This window comes from Aythya marila (assembly GCF_965140915.1).
Source record: "Aythya marila genome assembly, chromosome: 5".
Lineage (NCBI taxonomy): Eukaryota > Metazoa > Chordata > Aves > Anseriformes > Anatidae > Aythya > Aythya marila.
The window spans coordinates 23,241,527-23,258,220 of NC_139046.1; the positions used below are offsets into that span (position 1 = coordinate 23,241,527).

Consider the following 16,694-nt stretch of genomic DNA (forward strand, 5'->3'; position numbering starts at 1 on the left):
TAGAAGGATGCTTAAATTGTCTCAGGATTAGACTCATTAGCATAAGCCAAAAGCTTTGTCTTTTCTCCCTCTAGCTGTTTGCCATTCTGTCCTCCCTGCTCTCGCGATGCCCTCGTGCAAGCAATTAATTGCAATTAAAGACATTAACATTTTCAGGCTAGTGACAGATCTTTTGCTAGCATGGCTGTGTGAGGCCTACCAGCAAACTCCTTACGTAAACTCGGTGGTGGTGGCCATAACAGCAAGCTGTAAGAACACGCACAGCTCCATGTGTTGCCCTCGGAGCCTGGCTTTAATTCCTGCTTGATCCATTGGCACTTCCACGCTCGGTCCCACTGTCCTTCCTTCTGCCTGGAAGCCATTTGATCCTTGAGCTTGTGAAGCAGGGCTTTGTTGGGGAGGAAATGCAAAACTCGTGTCGTTCCTCTGGAGACAGCAGGCTGATGCAGCTCTTGGAAGTGAAAGCAGCCCCAGCATCTGCGGAGCCAGGGTGGAGAATCTGACACCGTGGCTTAGCTGATGCCGCAGGAGCAAAACACAAAAAAGGGAGGTCAACACACAGATGCCACTGGCAAGCAAGGGGCTGGGAGCCACGAGGTGGCCGAGCAAGCCCTGGGCTCCTCGGCAAATGCAGGCAACCCCCCCCCAGCTCGCATGTGTGCACACATATGGCTGATCTGCACCGTCACAGCTCATTAGAGATTCCCACAAGAAATGCATTAAGAGGAATTTTTAGCTGCTCTGATGTGGTCATCTTGTTCTTGTAAAAGAAAAGCCGATCTCTTTGTTTCGTGCTGGCTTTATTTTGGGGGTGGGGATGGGAATCATTATAACAAAATAGTTCTGTGAGTCTATGTGCAATATGTTGTCCCTGCATCTACTGTGGTCACCACTAGCCCATGCCGGGCAAGGAGGAGCGTGCAGAAAAAACTACAGCCCGAGGAATTGTTCCGATGAAGGTGCCAGATTGTGCCCTGCCTGTCTGCAGAGGGCGGTGCAGCCTCAGCCTGAGCGGATTTGGGTGCCTGTGGTCACCGAGCTGAGCTACCCACAGCTAGCGGGGAAACCGAGAGCACCAGGCCGTGAACACAACTGTGCTTCGTGACGCAGCCCCCTCATGTCGGCTGCGTGGCAGCTGATGAAACAGGAGACTGCAAGGGATTGCGCTTTCCCATTGAATCCCGCTGCATATGAATGCTTGAATGGTTTGTGCAAGCTTTGAAGGCTGTGGCAGCGACAGCTGGTTATTTCATGGGTTTGTCTGGGGCTCTGAAGGCTGAGTATAAATCAGCCTTAAAAGATGAGAACAAACTTTTTCAAGTTAAAAAAAAAAAGAACAAACTCCATACGCTCATCTGTTTTTCAGACTCCAGGCTGCGTGCTGCCATCGCCATTTGCTGGAAAGGGCTGGTGGGTTGCCTCTGGCAGTGGAGAAGTTTCTCTCCACTGAGAATTCATGGCAATTTGTGCCAAATAATCCCTTTGTGAGAGGCGCCGCATCTTCCCTTCCATCCAGTCCTTTGTGCTGTCGCAGCAAATCCCGTTTTACCAGGCGTTGTCCTATTGACGTGGCCTTGCTGCTTAAAATGAAGGGTAGCGGGGTCGGGATTTTCGAAGGCCGGAGTTGCAGTGTGGAGCAGTGGTGAGGCAGCGCTATGTCTGCGTGTCATGCACTCCGACAGGAGCAGCTCGCCCAGCTTTGTTCTTTTCGGAGGCAGACTTTAGCCAACCCAAGTTGGCAGCTGCCAAGAGCCGACCCCTCGGGATAGCTCGGGCCGAGGATATAGGTGGAGGAAAGGGAGGAAAAAAAAAAAAAGAAAAAAAAAGGAGTGGAGAATGCGGGCATCGATCCCGCTACCTCTCGCATGCTAAGCGAGCGCTCTACCATTTGAGCTAATTCCCCTGCCCGCCTTACCGCCTGCCTGCGCCCCTTCTACTCTCTTCTCGCGAGACTCTCCCCCCCTTCAGAACTACAGCTCCCATCGCGCCCCGCGCGCGGAGACGGGCCGGGGGCTTGCGCGGGAGGAGGAGGGGGGAGGGGCGGGGCTTGGCGCGGCGGGGCGGGGCCGAGGGGCCGGGGCGCGCGCGCGCGCGCCGGTGGCGGGACCGGAGCGGGAGCGCGCGCCCGGTAAGGAGCGGAGGGACCGGGGGGGGCGCCCGGGGCACCGGGAGGGTCTGGGGGGGCGGGGGGGTCCCCGAGGCGAGGCGGTGCCCGGGGTCGCGCAGGGCTCGCAGGGGATCATCCCCTCGGGATCCCTCCGTCGGTGCCCGGAGGGGTCTCGCCTCCGGTCCTCGGGTGGCGCAGGGCGATTTTTGGGGTCCCGGGGGGGGTTTTGGGGTCCCCACCGGGCTGCGGTGCCCGGGCTGCGGCCGGGGGGAGCGCTGGGGTCGGTCCCTGCGGGTGGCGGGGGTCAGCGGGGGGGCTCGGTGCGTGCGGCTTGCTCGCAGAGGTGCCCCCCCCAAAAAAAAAGCATCCCCCAAAAAAGCGCAGAGCTTCGGGGGCACCGCAGGGGACGTGGCTGGGATGTGGTGCCCCGTGCTGGGGGTGGCTGTGGGGCGCTAGGAAAACGGGGGTGCTTTTGGGGGAAGAAAGTGGCCAAATGGGTGAGTGCGTTGGGACCCTCCTGCGTGGTGGCATCGGCCCCGGCCGCTTCTCTTCCGCCCCAGTTTGGCTCCTGGTTTTGGTGGCCGGGGCAGAGCAGTGCCGTGGAGCTGCTCGTGCTGTGGTGTGCCAGGCGCCTGGTTCCTGGGCTCCTTTTCTGAGCGATTCTCGTGTGGTTCTGGTGAAACGCTGCCCGGCTGCAGCAGCATCACGATCGAGAAATGCTCTTTGGGTATTTATTGCTCTTCCTGGACAGGTCGTGGTCTGTCAGTGGGCCTTGCCTCTTGCAGAGCTTTCTCAGTAGCTTGTCTGAACGTTGCTGTCTCTAAACTCCTTGAGTGTTTAAATTTAATCCTCCCTTCTAACACTGCGTCTTCCTTTAAAGGGCCTGAGCAGCATGAGCTCAGCCCTTCAGATGCTCTCCTGGCTTTGGTTTTTCATTGTCGTGGTTGCGGGCTCCGTTCTCGTTCTGTGCAGCTGAGGGAAGACCGGCGAGCACATTCCCCGAGACACATTTATCTTCCAAAATTCCCAAGCAGCAGCGACTGCCCAGGCAGGCTGCCACACCCCCAGCAGCACGACTTCTTACCTTGGAGTGTGTTTCTGACGGCTCCACACCTTTTGTCGCTATTTTAAAATCCCAAGTGCTTCTCCCAGGAGTGCTCGCCAGCTTGAAGAGCACTGCATCCTTCCTTTCTTCGGTGCTCTCCTCTTTTCTACATCCTTTCAGGAACTCCAAGTTTTTCTCCTTGTTTTAGGATGCACAGGAACGAGGAGATGCCTGAGAGCATTTCCTGCTGGCAAACCCCACCTGCCCTCCACCCCTTCAGCCTCGCACCTGCGCGCTTCTGCAAGGCTTCTAGCCGGCTCCGCGGGGCTGGAGGAATATTTCGGCTGCGTTTGGGGTAGATGCCCTCAGACGTGAGGTTTCTCCTCCGTGGCGTTACACGTTGTTCCCATCCTGGGGCAGACTGCCTGCCTGCTGTGCATGTGGCAGTGCGGGGCACAACGGGACTGCTTCACCTGGCTGTGTCCGCCCCATCCGTGGTCATTCCCTCGTTCGCTGCTCGTGTGGTTTAATGATGAGGTTGTTCGGTGGGATCAGTTCTCCCGGCAAAACCTTTTGGCTTTTTGTAGGATCAGAATTGCAGCGGAGAGAGCGTGTGTTAGGATCGACTTTGAAACTTGAAGCCTGTTCAGTCCTTCATGGTCATGCCAGAGTAATTCCTGCGCTTTCCTCTCCTGCGTTTTAATTCCAGGAGAGAGTAGTCCAGCTCCCACCGCCCCAGCCATTGCAAGGGCACATCTATACCCTGCAAATGAGCTTACCCTTGCTTTCTTTTACTTGTTTTGGCACTGCTGAGCACTTGGGTTTCCGTAGCTGGGGATCAGGCAGGAGTTGAGGCTCAGCTGGGTTTCCACTGGGTCGAGAATCCACCGCTCTGTAGCACTGATGCAGGCAAAAATTGTTCAAGTGCTGGTGAATCTCCATTTTCCCCTTGCATTCTCTCTCTGCAAAGGACAGAAAAGTCCCATTGCAGGTGGCAGAGGGGGAAAAACCAACAAATCTCCATCACCTCAGTGCAAAGCACAGTCCCCAGGGATGCTGAAGCCGTAATACACACTGTGGGGCTTTGCTGTAGACTTGCTTGCTGCGTCGAGGTGCCCTGGAAGGAGAGCTGTCTGTCTGACACGGCGATTTTGGAAAAGCTGCTGGGGCTCGGGTGCTTGCCCTGGCGGCAAGGTGCGCTCCTTGGCCGTGGGTTTGCTCTGGCAGCCCCGGCACCAAGCGTTTGAGCTCCAGCCCTGCCAATTAGCCGCTCTTCCCTTGCATTATTACCCGCGCCGTGCCTGCGCGTGGCTTCATCCTCTGCTGCAGGAGAGCTAAATGGGATTGGAAGAGAGCTGGCACGAGGCCTGGGTGTTCCTAGAAAGATATTGATTGCCCTGGACGGTTCGTGTTTGCTCCCTTTGTTCCCCAGCTCTTGTCACGGCTCGGGCTCGCCTGCCGGAGGACGGAGAAGCGGGGCAGGGCGTGCAAATGGGGGCTGGACGGCTGCCATCCCATCCCATCGCCTCGCCGGGAGCAGAGCCTGAGGCAGCCTGCCTGGTGATTCCAGCAGCAGCAGCCCGCTGCCCAGCAGAGAAATGCAAACCCAGGGTAAACCCTGTGCTCGGGCACACCGTGCTGCTGTCAGTGACGTGCCCCTCTCTTGCCCACAGCTGATATTTTTTAAGCTGTTGGTGTCAGCGTAAAGACTGGGCAGTAAAAAGAAAAAATCGTGATTAGGTCTGCCTGCGGAGAAACCCTTAGCTCTGGAGCCATGCCCCCTTTCGGAGCCCAGCAGTCTGCCTGTAAGAGGTTGTGCCACGAATGAAAGTTTGCTGCTTTAACACAGGGCTGGCCCACCAGCTGCTGCGGGAGCTGGCTTGCAGGGGATGTGTCCACAACAAGCTCGCTGTGTTCAATCCGTGCCGAGCAAACAGCACAAAAGTGATACCGTGTGTGAGACTGGGGTAAAAGCTCCCAAGTGCATCTGCACTGCCCACCACAACTGCAGGAGCTGCTAGCAAAGCTCCTCCAAGGCTTTTTGGCCGTATGGCCCACCCTTGACTTCAGAGACTGCTGTCCTGGCCAAGTGTTTTCCCAGTTGCCTTTTTCTGCAGACCGCATCTTCCTGTCCGCAGTCGTACAACACCCCGGCGGCACCGTCAGCAAGTCCTGCGTTGGAAAGGAATGGTTAATTGGGGTATTTTTAGCTCTCCTTTTGTGGCTTGGATCCTGGAAATCAGGCGCAGGAGCCAGCACTGTTTAACCGTTCAGCTTTAGACGATGGAAAGCAGCGGGACCTCATCGAGTCTCGCCGCTCCACACCAGTTCGTAAATCCTCCTGCCCAATTTTCCCCCCAGCAGCTGCATTCCTGCGCTCAGCGAATCGCTCAGGGCATGCTTTGCAGGCCTTTTGCCAGCTGCTAAGCCATCTGGATGGAGGAAACCTTCATACCATCACCATGATGCCCCTGTGCTGATGGGCTACTGGGCGCTCAGGTACAAGCCGTCAGTCTTCCAAAGTTTCACCCATCTGGATCACGTTTTGATTTAGTCACGTGATTTTCCTTTCCCAAAGTGAGCTTTCCAAGAGTCTCCTTCCCTGCTTCCTTCACTACTCATCATAGAAGTGCTGATACCTGCTTTGGGTGGAGGGGAACAAAGTTGCATCTATCTCAAGCTGCCCGTCTCGCCCACAGGGGGTTGGAATTAGATGGGCTTTAAGGTCCCTTCCAGCCCAAACTGCTCTGTAATTCTATGAAAACTGTTGTCGTAGTCTCTGATGTCTTGTTCTTACTGTCTTCCCTTCCCCCTCGGTTTCATAAGTCAAAACCGGCCATGAGAGCATCGTTGCCTGAATGGGGGTGACTTACCAGGGAGGATGTAACAAGTGTATTTCCTCTGGGTGATAAAGTTATAAGTAGGTCACAAGTGTTGCGTGTGTTTATTTGTGCTGATTACAGTGCTAACTGGGTAAAGTTACCGAATTTGTTTCAAAGCGTCAGTATTTTCTTGGCTCCCTAGCTCGCCTCACAGTTTTCACAGGGAATCCTGTAGCTCAAAGCTGCTCTGCAAAGTGTTGCTTTGCTTGGTGGCTCTTCCTGGCCCTCTGTTAAGTCACCTCTGAAGACCCACACCATCACCCCCCTCCCTAAGAGCTAGTGCTGGCAGTGGCATCGCTTGGCCTTATGGAGACTCCAAACCCGCTCTGTTTGCTCTCGATGTCTAGAGGTTTAGCTAACAGAGCCTAATGACATCTTCACTTTGATTACCTCAAATGGCACAAATCGCACAGCAGGCTGTGCGGGTCATGAGCTGAGGGTACCATCCGCTGCCTGGCTTCCGTGAAATGTCCGAACTGGGGAGCTTCTTGCTGCAGTTTTATGATAAAACACCTGCAGCTGCCAACAGGGAGGGATCGTCCTGCTGCTTATCAGACTCTGGTCCTGCTCCTTGCAGTGGCCAGCTCCTATGGGTGTTAGACCCATCGCTGAGCACATTTAATTCAGTGAAGCTGCAGGGAGCTGTCGAGATAAGCGTATTTATTTTGCTGCCAGGGTGTTGCATCCAGCACAGGGGTGGCTGGCGAGGTGTGATGGACAGAGAGGTCTGGGAGACAGGGCAGGAGGTGCTGGCTGTCCCTTCTGGCAGGGCAGCTTCTTCTTCCCAAAAGGTGAGGAGCCGAGATATGCCCAGCCTTTGCTGCCGGGAGGCTGCGTGCAGGCAGTGGAAAGGTCCCCAGCAAAAACATCACAAGTGTCCTGCCTAGCCTCGTGAGGGCTGTGGTGTCAGCTCGTTGCAACTGACTGTGAAGGCTTGCTGTGTTAAAACCAGCCTGAATTAATCAGTTGGGTTTGGTCTTTTTTTTTTTTTTTTTTTAGGTTGAGATAAGATCTAAGCTTGAGCTTTGTATATATAAGTAAAATAAAACTCACTGTTTTCTTGAGGATGCTTTGGGATATTTCTGGGGTGTGCATGGTGTCAGTTATCAGGAGATCTGAGAACAGGGTGGTTAGAGATGCTTAGCTGTTAAACTGATTTTAATGCTGTGGAAGCTACATTTGAGTACCCTTATGCTTTTTACAGGGGCAGAAAAAAACAACGTGGCAGAGCAACACTGGGTATTTCTGTGAAGGGTGAGGCTTGAATGTAAGGGTTTTAGCTGTGCTCTTCTGTTGGTGCTGGCAGTGTTAGTGGTTTTGGTGTGAGAGTGCAGAAGAGATCGCTCGTGGTTCAGAAGCGAGGCCTGCAAGTCCCTGAGGTGGCTCTGTCAGGAGCTTGTGTGACTAATGCTGCATAAACTTGAAAAAGAAAAACGAGCACCCAAAAAAAGAGACATGAACTCTGCCTCCTCTGTCCTTGAGGTCTAGGGGTGGGGGGAACTAGGTAGGACTGTTGCTGAGATCGGTGGTTGTGTTTAGATGGCATCTCTGGGTGTGCTGCCATTTCTGGGTCTAGAGATGTACATGTATTGTCTCACTTCATGCTTTGTGGCTTTTACCCCTTCGGTGCTGACCGTGCTCTCGCTGTTTTTTGAGGTGAAATCACCTGCTTTTGGACCCTAAACCTCAGAGCTATGGTCCAGGCAGTGGCCCCTGCGAAGAGGGCTGGGTGCAAGGGGACCTGGGGACAAGCCTGTTACCTAGGGCTGTGGCAGGCTGGAAATGGATTTGTACTTTGACGTTGAGAAGGGCTGCACGGGTTTATTTTCAGCATGCTGCTGTCTGCTTTCCTTATGAACTTCTGCTAGGTCGTTTGCATATGCCTGGCCTTGCTCATTTCCCCTCCAAAAAAAACCCTTTTGAGAACACCCTTCAGCTATGGCAAAGCACATCAAAACAAAAACAACAACAACAAATCTCTTAAAGAAAATCTCCGGCTGTTCTTTGTTAAGCCACAAGGCTTACGTAGCTGTAGTGTGTGGCTGTCAGGACACATCAGCCCAATTCGCAGACCTCAGGTAGCACGTCACCTGGCTGTTTCAGATGGGTCTTTAGAAAAGTGAGCATCTGGGCATGTTCAGAAGTGAATGGAGCTGTTAAAGTGGTTTTGAGTGACCTAACACTGAGCAGAGACAAACCAAGAGGGTTTCTTCTAGAGCACTTCTTCCTAGTGCTGCATCCTAGCTTGCAGGCCCCTCCTAGGCTTCCAGCTGTACCACAGGGCCATCTTTCTGAGGCTGTGCTTCCCATCAGTTTAGCTGATCACAAGCTGTGCTCCTGCCAGAAATCAGGCTCCTTCCCCTCTCATTTTCTTCTTTCTGGGATGGCTTCCAGTTGGATCAAACAAGCCGTGGTTGCTACCGCAAGCGTGGAGGAGATGACTGGGACACATAGAAGGGGGAGGAGGGAGAAGGCAGGACTGTCTTTTTTGGCAGCAGAAGATAGTTTGGGATCAGCTAAGTTGATGGGTTAATTGCACTCCAGAGGCATGAGGCGAAACACGAGCACTGGGCCCTCCTGTCGCCACAGGGGCTACACCACAGGCAGTCGCTGCGTATAAGGAAAGGCCTGCTTTTTCAGATTTATTGGAGCTATGGGGGGAAAAAAAAGCACATTTGATGGTAGCTTGATAATTCTGTGAGACTTTGGGAGAGGGATGAGGCTGGTCTAGAAGAGTTGGAGGCCCTGTAGAATGGGGCAGTGTCGGAGGGAATGAGCACTACTTTGCTGAGGGCAACCACATGGCTCCAGTGGAGCATCTGGATGGAAAATTAGGTGGTGATTTCATTGCTAACTTGCTTGTGCTACGTCTGCCTCGGTTTCCCTCCCTGCAAAGGACGGGTAAGGGCTGCAGTGTATGTTAACATTTCTGAGAGGCTTTGAAGTTGGTAGGGCCCTTTGAGGTGCACTGCTGACAGCTTCGTGTACGTGCAGAGTAACAGCTGAAAACGTTCAGCTTCCCAATTAACCCGGGGGAGGTATCCCTCTGGGAAGACTTTGAGCTTTTAAATAAAACATTTTTTTTTTTTCTGAATGTATCAAGCCGAGTATTTCTCTGCTTAAATACACTGCAGACCTGGGCCTGATGCCTCTCTGGGAGGGAGCAGGCCAGATCCTGCCATCCTGTTCTCCTCTGGCCATAGGCCTAGGGGTAGGTTTATTTTCCTGCCCAACTTGTTATAAACATTATTATGACCTGTCTCAGGCTGAAAAGCTGTCATCTTAGGTGCTCGTTGCTTGTACGTTACTGCCTTGACAATGACTTTGCAAGGTCTGCAGGCTGGGGAGCCTGCATATTTTTGATAGCTCTTCTGGTGTGCTAGCTGTACCCGAGGAATTAGTGATATGTGCTTGTATCAAGGGGACCAAGCATCATTCCTGTTGAAAACCACACAGAAATTAAACCTTGTCGTTGCCTGCAGGGGGCCAGAGCTGTGTGCTTGAGCTTGAAGATGCTGGTATGGCAGGATCATCACCAGCAGGCTGCAGGAGAGGGGAAGAAAATTATCATAAGCCTCTTAAACAAAACTTGATGATTTCTCAGTGTTGACAGGAAACACCTTGAACCCCTATTTAGACTTAAAAGTGGTGTGTATTTTATGGTTGGTGTATCTGCTCTTGATAGGGGCATTAGCAAAGCTGCGGGGTCAGCCCTGGGGACTGGCAGACCCCTTACAGCCTCTGCATCGCCTCGCAGTTCCTTGCCTGCTCTCTTGACCAGTGCTGCCTCTCTTGTTGCTTATCATCAAATCATCTAGGTTGGAAAAGACCTCCAAGGTCAACTGAGATCACCCAGGCCAGCCAAATGGCGCGGGGCTGTTGCCATCCTTCCCACTGTGCAGAGCCATGCTGGTTCTCTGCCCCATGGCTTTGCTTGAACCCTTCAACCCTTCCTCTTTGTAAGTCGCCCAACGTCGCTCAGTCCTCCACCCCTGTGCCCAACTTTGTTGCCCACACGTTGTATCTGGAGGAGAGCAGCCCTGGGGGAACAGCGCTGCTGGACCCTGTGAGACTTTGCTGAGAGGGGAGCTCGGGAACAGAGAGCACGCGGTTGAATCCTTGGCACCAGGCTGTGTTTCCAGTGTATCTGGCTGTTGTGGGACAAAATGCTTTGTCTGAGAGTTGTGGTTGCTTTGGGGAGGCAGGCCAGGCCACCTGCATATGGGTTTTATTAAATCCAGCAGTCAGCAGCACTCAGAGAAGCTACAAGCATCTCTGTTTGCCTTGCTCAGCAGTACTGGTGGGAGATGAGTTTGAACTTTGCAGTCATGTTTCTGTAACATTGTCCAGTAGCAGCAATCGCATCAAGAAAGCTGTTAGAGGAAAGGAGCTGGAGGAGGAGGCAGGGAGCAATGGTTTTATCCACGGGAGCTCTGCTGCTTCCCAAGCAGCAGGCAGGGCCCCGGTGCAGGAGCGGGTTGATGCTGACACGGATGAAGCCCTACAGAGCTCCTGCAGTTCCTTTCAGATGTAAGCCATGTGAAGCTAAAGCAGGAATTTCCTCGCTGGGGGGAAATTGTGTTTCTGTACTGCATAAATAAGCTGTCACTGAAGATTATTGGCCAGGTTGGATTTGTGTTGTGTTATTTCTGTCTTTGTAGAGATTTTATGTTCCAGTGCAGAACGGTGTTCAGTTAGCGACTTCAAAAGAAAAACAACAAAGATCCTCCTGGAGGTACATAACACGAGTAAATAACTCGTGTTCTGGTTAGAGCAGTAATGTAAAGCAACAGGGAGAGCATTTTAAACAGCGATGGAAAATTTGTGCTTGAGGCTTGCGTCCGACGTCCGTGCTGTGGTCTTGTGGTCTTCAGCATTGTTTGCATCCTTAGAAATGACTTCAGTCCTTCTGTAATGGGAAAGGAGAAAGGGAAAAATGGGGGGAGGGTTAATGGATTATGATTTTTCTCTTTTTTTTTAAATATTGGTTGGCAAAGGCTGATGTCCATGAGTCATGCGCAGAGACTAGGGAAAACAAAGTGTCTTTTTCTCAGTCCAAGGTAAACCTATGCACTGCATGAGTAAGTTTTCTTGCATTTTATAACAAGGTCCTCCGTTAGGCAGGAAATACGTGAGACATCCTTGGGCCGATCATTTTCGTTAAAACCTCGGTGCTTCCCCCTTGCTGTTTTGGTGCTTTGACTGAAGAGCTGCTCAGAGAAGTTGTCCCACCCTCGCTGTCCCTGCGGGGCTTTGCTGTGCCTGTTTCCTTACCTTCCCCATTGTCAAATCCCCTCTCAGTTAAAACGTGCTGAAGGATGGTTGTTCAGCAACTCTGCTCGTTGCTGTCCCCGAACCGCTCCGTGAACAGAACAGGAAGAGTAAAACCATCCTGTGTGCGACTGCTGCTACCCTACGTGGTGACCTCCGCTTTAGATGTGCGGCCAGGCAAGCGTCTCCTTATGGCTGCTTAGAAATGTTTCCAGGGAGACCTCTCTTTTTGATGTCTCTTCATCAGCGTGCAGCGGGGACTTTGAATACCTCCAGCTGGGTGTTTCCACAGCCGCTGGAGCAGCTTTCTGTCCCTGCTTGTGCTCCGTGCTGCTAGTTATCTGTTGGTGTGACTCACCTACGCAGGCTGTATAAAGTGATTGGGAGGAAATAGCAAACCATTTACATGATGAAACCGTCATGTTGAATAAATATTAGTGAAACGAGCAGTGTGGTGCTGATGTCAGACGTGATTCACCCGCTTTAGGAAGTGGAAGGAATTGCAGAAGAGCTATAGCGCAGGTCTTCAGCATCACAAAGGGGTAGGAGAGCTCAGCAGGTGACCACTCATGCAGTTCATCAGCCTATTGTTTGCTCTCCTGCTTAGACGTTAACGTCACTGCATTGGCTGCTGAGGAGGCTTTGCTGGGTGAACGGCTTTGTTTTGGGACAGGTAGTCTTGCCTTTTTTCTTGGCTTCCTTCTGTGATTTTGGATAAGTCCCTTAAAATCTTGTGTCTGGTAGCCCAGCTGTGGGCAAGGACTAGGCAGGAGTATGCTCAGTGCAGGGATCTAGCATCCGCCACTCTCTCCTAAGGTAGACTTGGCCTCCTTTCCTTTCACCAGCCACATCTTATTAATGTCACTAATTAACACTCTCTCATGCTTGCAGGATTTGCCAGTTCCTGTATGCCAATGGGGTTTGTGCTCTGGCTCACTGTCGGTGCCTTCAGGGAAGCTGACGCTCTGAGCAGGTACGTCACGCTGTGCAGTGAACACTTTTTTTTCTGTGCAGATGTGGAAACACCCATGCAGGAGGTAAGGTCTTCGCTTAGCTTAGCTGACAGCCTTGTGGGAAGAGGGTTGGAAAACATGCTGAGTGGGCAGCCTGCAGGATGCTGCAGGGTAGGAGGCCGTATCCAGCCCTCAGTCCAGAGTAGAGACCTCCTCCTGCTTCTCCTGGCCTTCACCTGTGGGGAAGCAGTGCCAGGAGCGTGCTTCGAGCAGGAGGAGCTGCATTTGTTGCTAGAGGTTGGACTGTCTTTGGTCCCACACGTTGTGCAGTGCATGGTGTCATCATCAGACACCAGGAGGCTGCGAGCTGGGGTTCGCTTTCAGGAAAAAAAAATCCCCACCTGATTGTCTGAGCTTGAACATACGAGGTGTTTTGAATATGAAACCCATGTCAGTGTGTGTGCACCCACCGTCCTCAGTGGGACCTCAGATTGCTGCTTTCGCCTTGATACGTGAGCAAGTCCACTGCTGCTTTCTTAATGTGTCTCTACTTGCAGCCTGTAGCAGCTTATTCTTCCCTGGATAATTATTGCTCGGCTCAGCCGCCGATTGCTCTCGGAAGTAGTGGAGTTGTGCCCGGTGCTGCCCAGTGCATCTTCTTGCTGGAGTTATTCAGCGTGTTTATTGCTTCAAGGCATCAGTGCTTAGCTGAAAAAGCTCACCTGTGCTCTCTGAAACTGTTTGGCAATGAGAGTGGGTTGCTTGAGCTGGTTTCAGTTGCCAAGATGCTTTCAGTAATCGCCCCTCGTTATGCTAGCAGCAGGCCCACATGCTCCTGGATTTCAGTTACTGCATTACTGTCAGGGCTGCTTTTTTAGTGACTGCAATTGTGCTCCCAGCTGGCCGGAGGCATTGAAGTGGAATATTTTGCCATTTGTGGTCACTCAGGGGAGGTCTAAGGTAGGTGGATGCTGCTGTAGGGGCATTGCTGAATGTGGAGAGGTTGGCCTGGCACACCGAGCTTCAGCTTGCCGCAAATGCTCCTGAAGTTAAAACAAAACAAACAAAAAGCTTCTTTTCCAAACGTCCGTCCCTGACAGATCCCTTCTGAAAATAGCATTGCACTTGGCCAGTCTGAAGCCGCCCTGTTGGTCGTAGGAGCACATAATCCTTAATTGGCTGTGTGAAGCTTTCTTGCTCCCTAAAAAGGCAAGTGGATTAATTAGGGGAACCAATCTTTCTTGAATACCTGGTTCAGCTGGGATTGTCTGGGTGGTGCGGCACTGAAGGAGTAGGAGTTAGGGCGGAGCTGTTCCTACCTGATCCCGGGTATTTCCTGGGGTTTATCACCCTGCGCAAGAAGACAGCGTGCTCCCTGCTTCTGAGCTGATGGCAGAGGCAGTTAGCAGGGCTTGCATTTCCATCGCACTTTCCATTTCTTAAGGTTATGTGCTAGCTCGGAAGACCTCTATTGCATGGCAGGAACGTAATGAGACGGGGAGCAGTGAAGGTAAGCACGGTCCCTGTTTGCTGCTCTCCTGAGGTGTGTCCGCCTCGGAGGGAAGCGGTGCTGAATCAGTGCCCCAGACTGCTGGTGACTCAGGTGGCAAAAAGCACACGTTGTTTTCTTCCACGCCTGAAACATTGCAGTGGATTTCCTGTAATGGGGTTTTGCCTCCTGTAGGGAACAGTTTGTCATCCTTTTCCTCTCCTACGGATAAAGAGCTGCTGGGTTCTCAGGGAGCACAGGCAGGCGTTGGCTGGAGCCCTTCTCGTCCTGGCATCCTTTTCTGAGTGCCCGGCCTGCTGGAGGAGAGGGGTGTTGGGAGGCTCGGTACTTCTGAGCGGGAGAACTGTGTTTTCAGGGAGCTCCTCTGGCTTCTTCAAAGGGGAGTTTTGTTCTTTGCTGCCCAGTCACAGATGTGCTGGGGTGTGTGCATGTGTGAAGGATCTGAAATGCTGGCAAAACAGATGGAAACTTGATTTACCCCAGTGCCCTCAACCGTACCCCTCCCTCAGTCTCACCTCTCTCTTTTTTTCCTTTTTTTTTTTTTTTTTTTTTATTCCAATATGGGGCAAGTTAACGTAGCTGCAGATGCTATCTGTTGAGCTTGATGAGATTCTCATGCAAATCTGGAGGCAGTGCTCTCCTGTCAGGTCTGCTTGCATGCATAATCCCCTATTTTACTGCAAAGGGGTCTATTTTTTACTGCAATTGGGTTTATTTTTAGCCAAGGCTTTCCCTGTCTAATTGGCAAAAGTTCAGTGTTTGCGGTGCGATTTGCAGAAGAAGCAATTTCACCAAATACATAGGATGGGGGAAGGGAGAGAGAGGGGGAGAGAGGAAATGTATTAGCTAGCAAAAAAGCTAAATGCTGATTTGGAAACACAGCTTGAGATGCTGTTGTGAGAGCAGAAGGGTGGTCAATCACAGCTGAGAACCACCTTGCACTTGTTGCATCGGATAATTGAATTGCTGGGAGCTGGGCAGGTAAGGGATGGATATAGGGGATGCTACAAGCTTCATCAACCCCATATTTCAGTACCCTTGTCGGTCACTGGAATGGATGGAGAGGTGTGTGGGACTTCCCAGGCACTTGCTGCAGCTCTGTCCCCTCTTCCCCAGCGGCTGCCCCGGGACAAATTGTCTTCAGGTGCCTCCTTGGCTTGACCAACTGCCCGTAACCATTCTGGGTCTTGAACCAGCTTGTCTCACGAAGAGCTGCCCTTTGGAGGTGATCTTCTTGCTTGTCCTTCCATCTTCCCTGACGTTTCCACTGCTCCTTTTACGGGGTCACCGTTGTTACCATCAGCAGCAAAGCCACAAGCCCGAGCCCCCCAAGCACAGCGCAGGAGGTGGATGGCTCTGTGCAGAGCCTTTGATGCTTGCTCCTCTGACAAATGAGACTTAGCTCCACGTGTGTGTCTAGAAATTTGTTTTCTGCTGCTTCTACTTAAGTAGCTGCCCTGCAGGTTAACCCCTGTGGTTTGCTTTGTCCTTTTTGATTTTCCAGAGCCTCTTGCAGACAATTGCACAGCAGGCTTCTTACAGTTCCATTAAGAAAATGGGGAGAGATGTCTGAGTGCTGACTTTCTTCTGAGTGTTTAGAAAACAGAAGAAAGAGGGGAAGCAGCACGAGGACGTTATTTGTATTCTGTGCTCAGTCTGAGGGGATGTGCTTTGCTGCTTCTCTGCTCTGCTGAACAGCATGGCCTGCATGGAGCTGCGTCTTCGTAAAGGAATTGGGGATGAAACTTCTCAGTTCTTTCAGTCACTGGGAGAAAAGCACCAGGAGAACTGAGGTAAGAGCACCCGTTAACTGCCTAGAGCAGTAATCTTCTCTGGGGAATTAATCTAGCCTCACCTGATACAAGAATTCATGCGGTGGGGACTCTGTTCCTTTTCCTGCTGAGCCTCCTGAGAAAACTGGGAAAAATTAAGCGCCGAAGCGACCCTCTTCTCCCTGGGAGGTCTTCTCTTTTCCTAAGACATGTTGTTATCTTCCTGTTGAAAACCATCTGTACCAGTTGGCAAATCAGGATTGTTTTAGCTGCTCAGCTTTGCCTAGTTCCCTGCAAACATATTCCTGACGTTCCCTGTTGGCACGGGGCGCAGAATGCGGTGCCTGATGAGGAGGGACGCGTGTGTCCCCGTTCGGGTCCCTGTGTCACTGCGGTGCCTAGCCCCGTGCCCTCAGAGCCCTCCTGGATGTAGGTTTCCTTTGTCAGTTCGTTCCTGTGGTTAACCAAAATACTAAGGTAAATAAAAATGGTCCTAGGGAGTTTTTTTTCTGCGTTGCATGAGCTCCAGAAAAGCTGCAGCAATTAAAGAGCTAATACAGTAGATCTAGTAGACTGCAATGAGCTTTGGATATATAGGTTTAATTATTTTGAAGCCTTTCCTTAGGGAAAGTTTGTTAGGTTTTTTGCCTTGTACTGCTAATTATTTCAGGGGAAACTCCTTTCTCATTAATGCTTTCTCCCTGAAAGGCATTTCTTTTCCTGTCTCTTGCCCGCAGAAGGCTGGAAGAACCCTTATACATTCGGAAAGTAAGTCTCTACTTTAAATGGCCTTAAGCACGTGAATATTCAGCTCAATTTCCTTTTACAGTGGCTTGTTACGAAATGAACAGGAATCTCGGGGCATCCCTGGGTCAGCTCTTCTTTTGAGCCCTGGCAGAAAGCACAGCAGGTTTTGTTCCAGCGGTTGAGTGCTTGGAGGAGGTGTCCACATCCAGCTTTGAGGACTCTATTAGGAAAATATTTCTCCTATCAGCGAATTCCTGCTGATGTTGTTGTGCTGTGCTGGAAGTATGTGGGCATGCATTTTAATCTGCTGCTTCAGATAGTGCGAAGACAGCTGTACCGGGCTGAACCAGGGCTACATCTGGAACTGACTGCGTCTAACGCAACGCCCTGCCTCCAGCAACAGTAGT

General features: G+C 51.8%; 1 protein-coding gene across 2 annotated transcripts in view; it reads left to right on the forward strand.

The window, feature by feature from the left end:
• The first annotated feature begins 2,065 nt into the window (after window positions 1-2,065).
• Window positions 2,066-16,694, forward strand: part of LOC309878431 (uncharacterized protein) — a 73,167-nt gene continuing 58,538 nt past the window's right edge. The window contains exons 1-2 of one of the 2 annotated variants that reach the window (XM_082760899.1): window positions 2,066-2,128; window positions 12,197-12,278. The gene's annotated coding sequence lies outside the window, so the exon portion shown is untranslated. The remainder of the gene's footprint in view (window positions 2,129-12,196; window positions 12,279-16,694) is intronic. The other variant, XM_082760905.1, reaches the window with a different exon arrangement.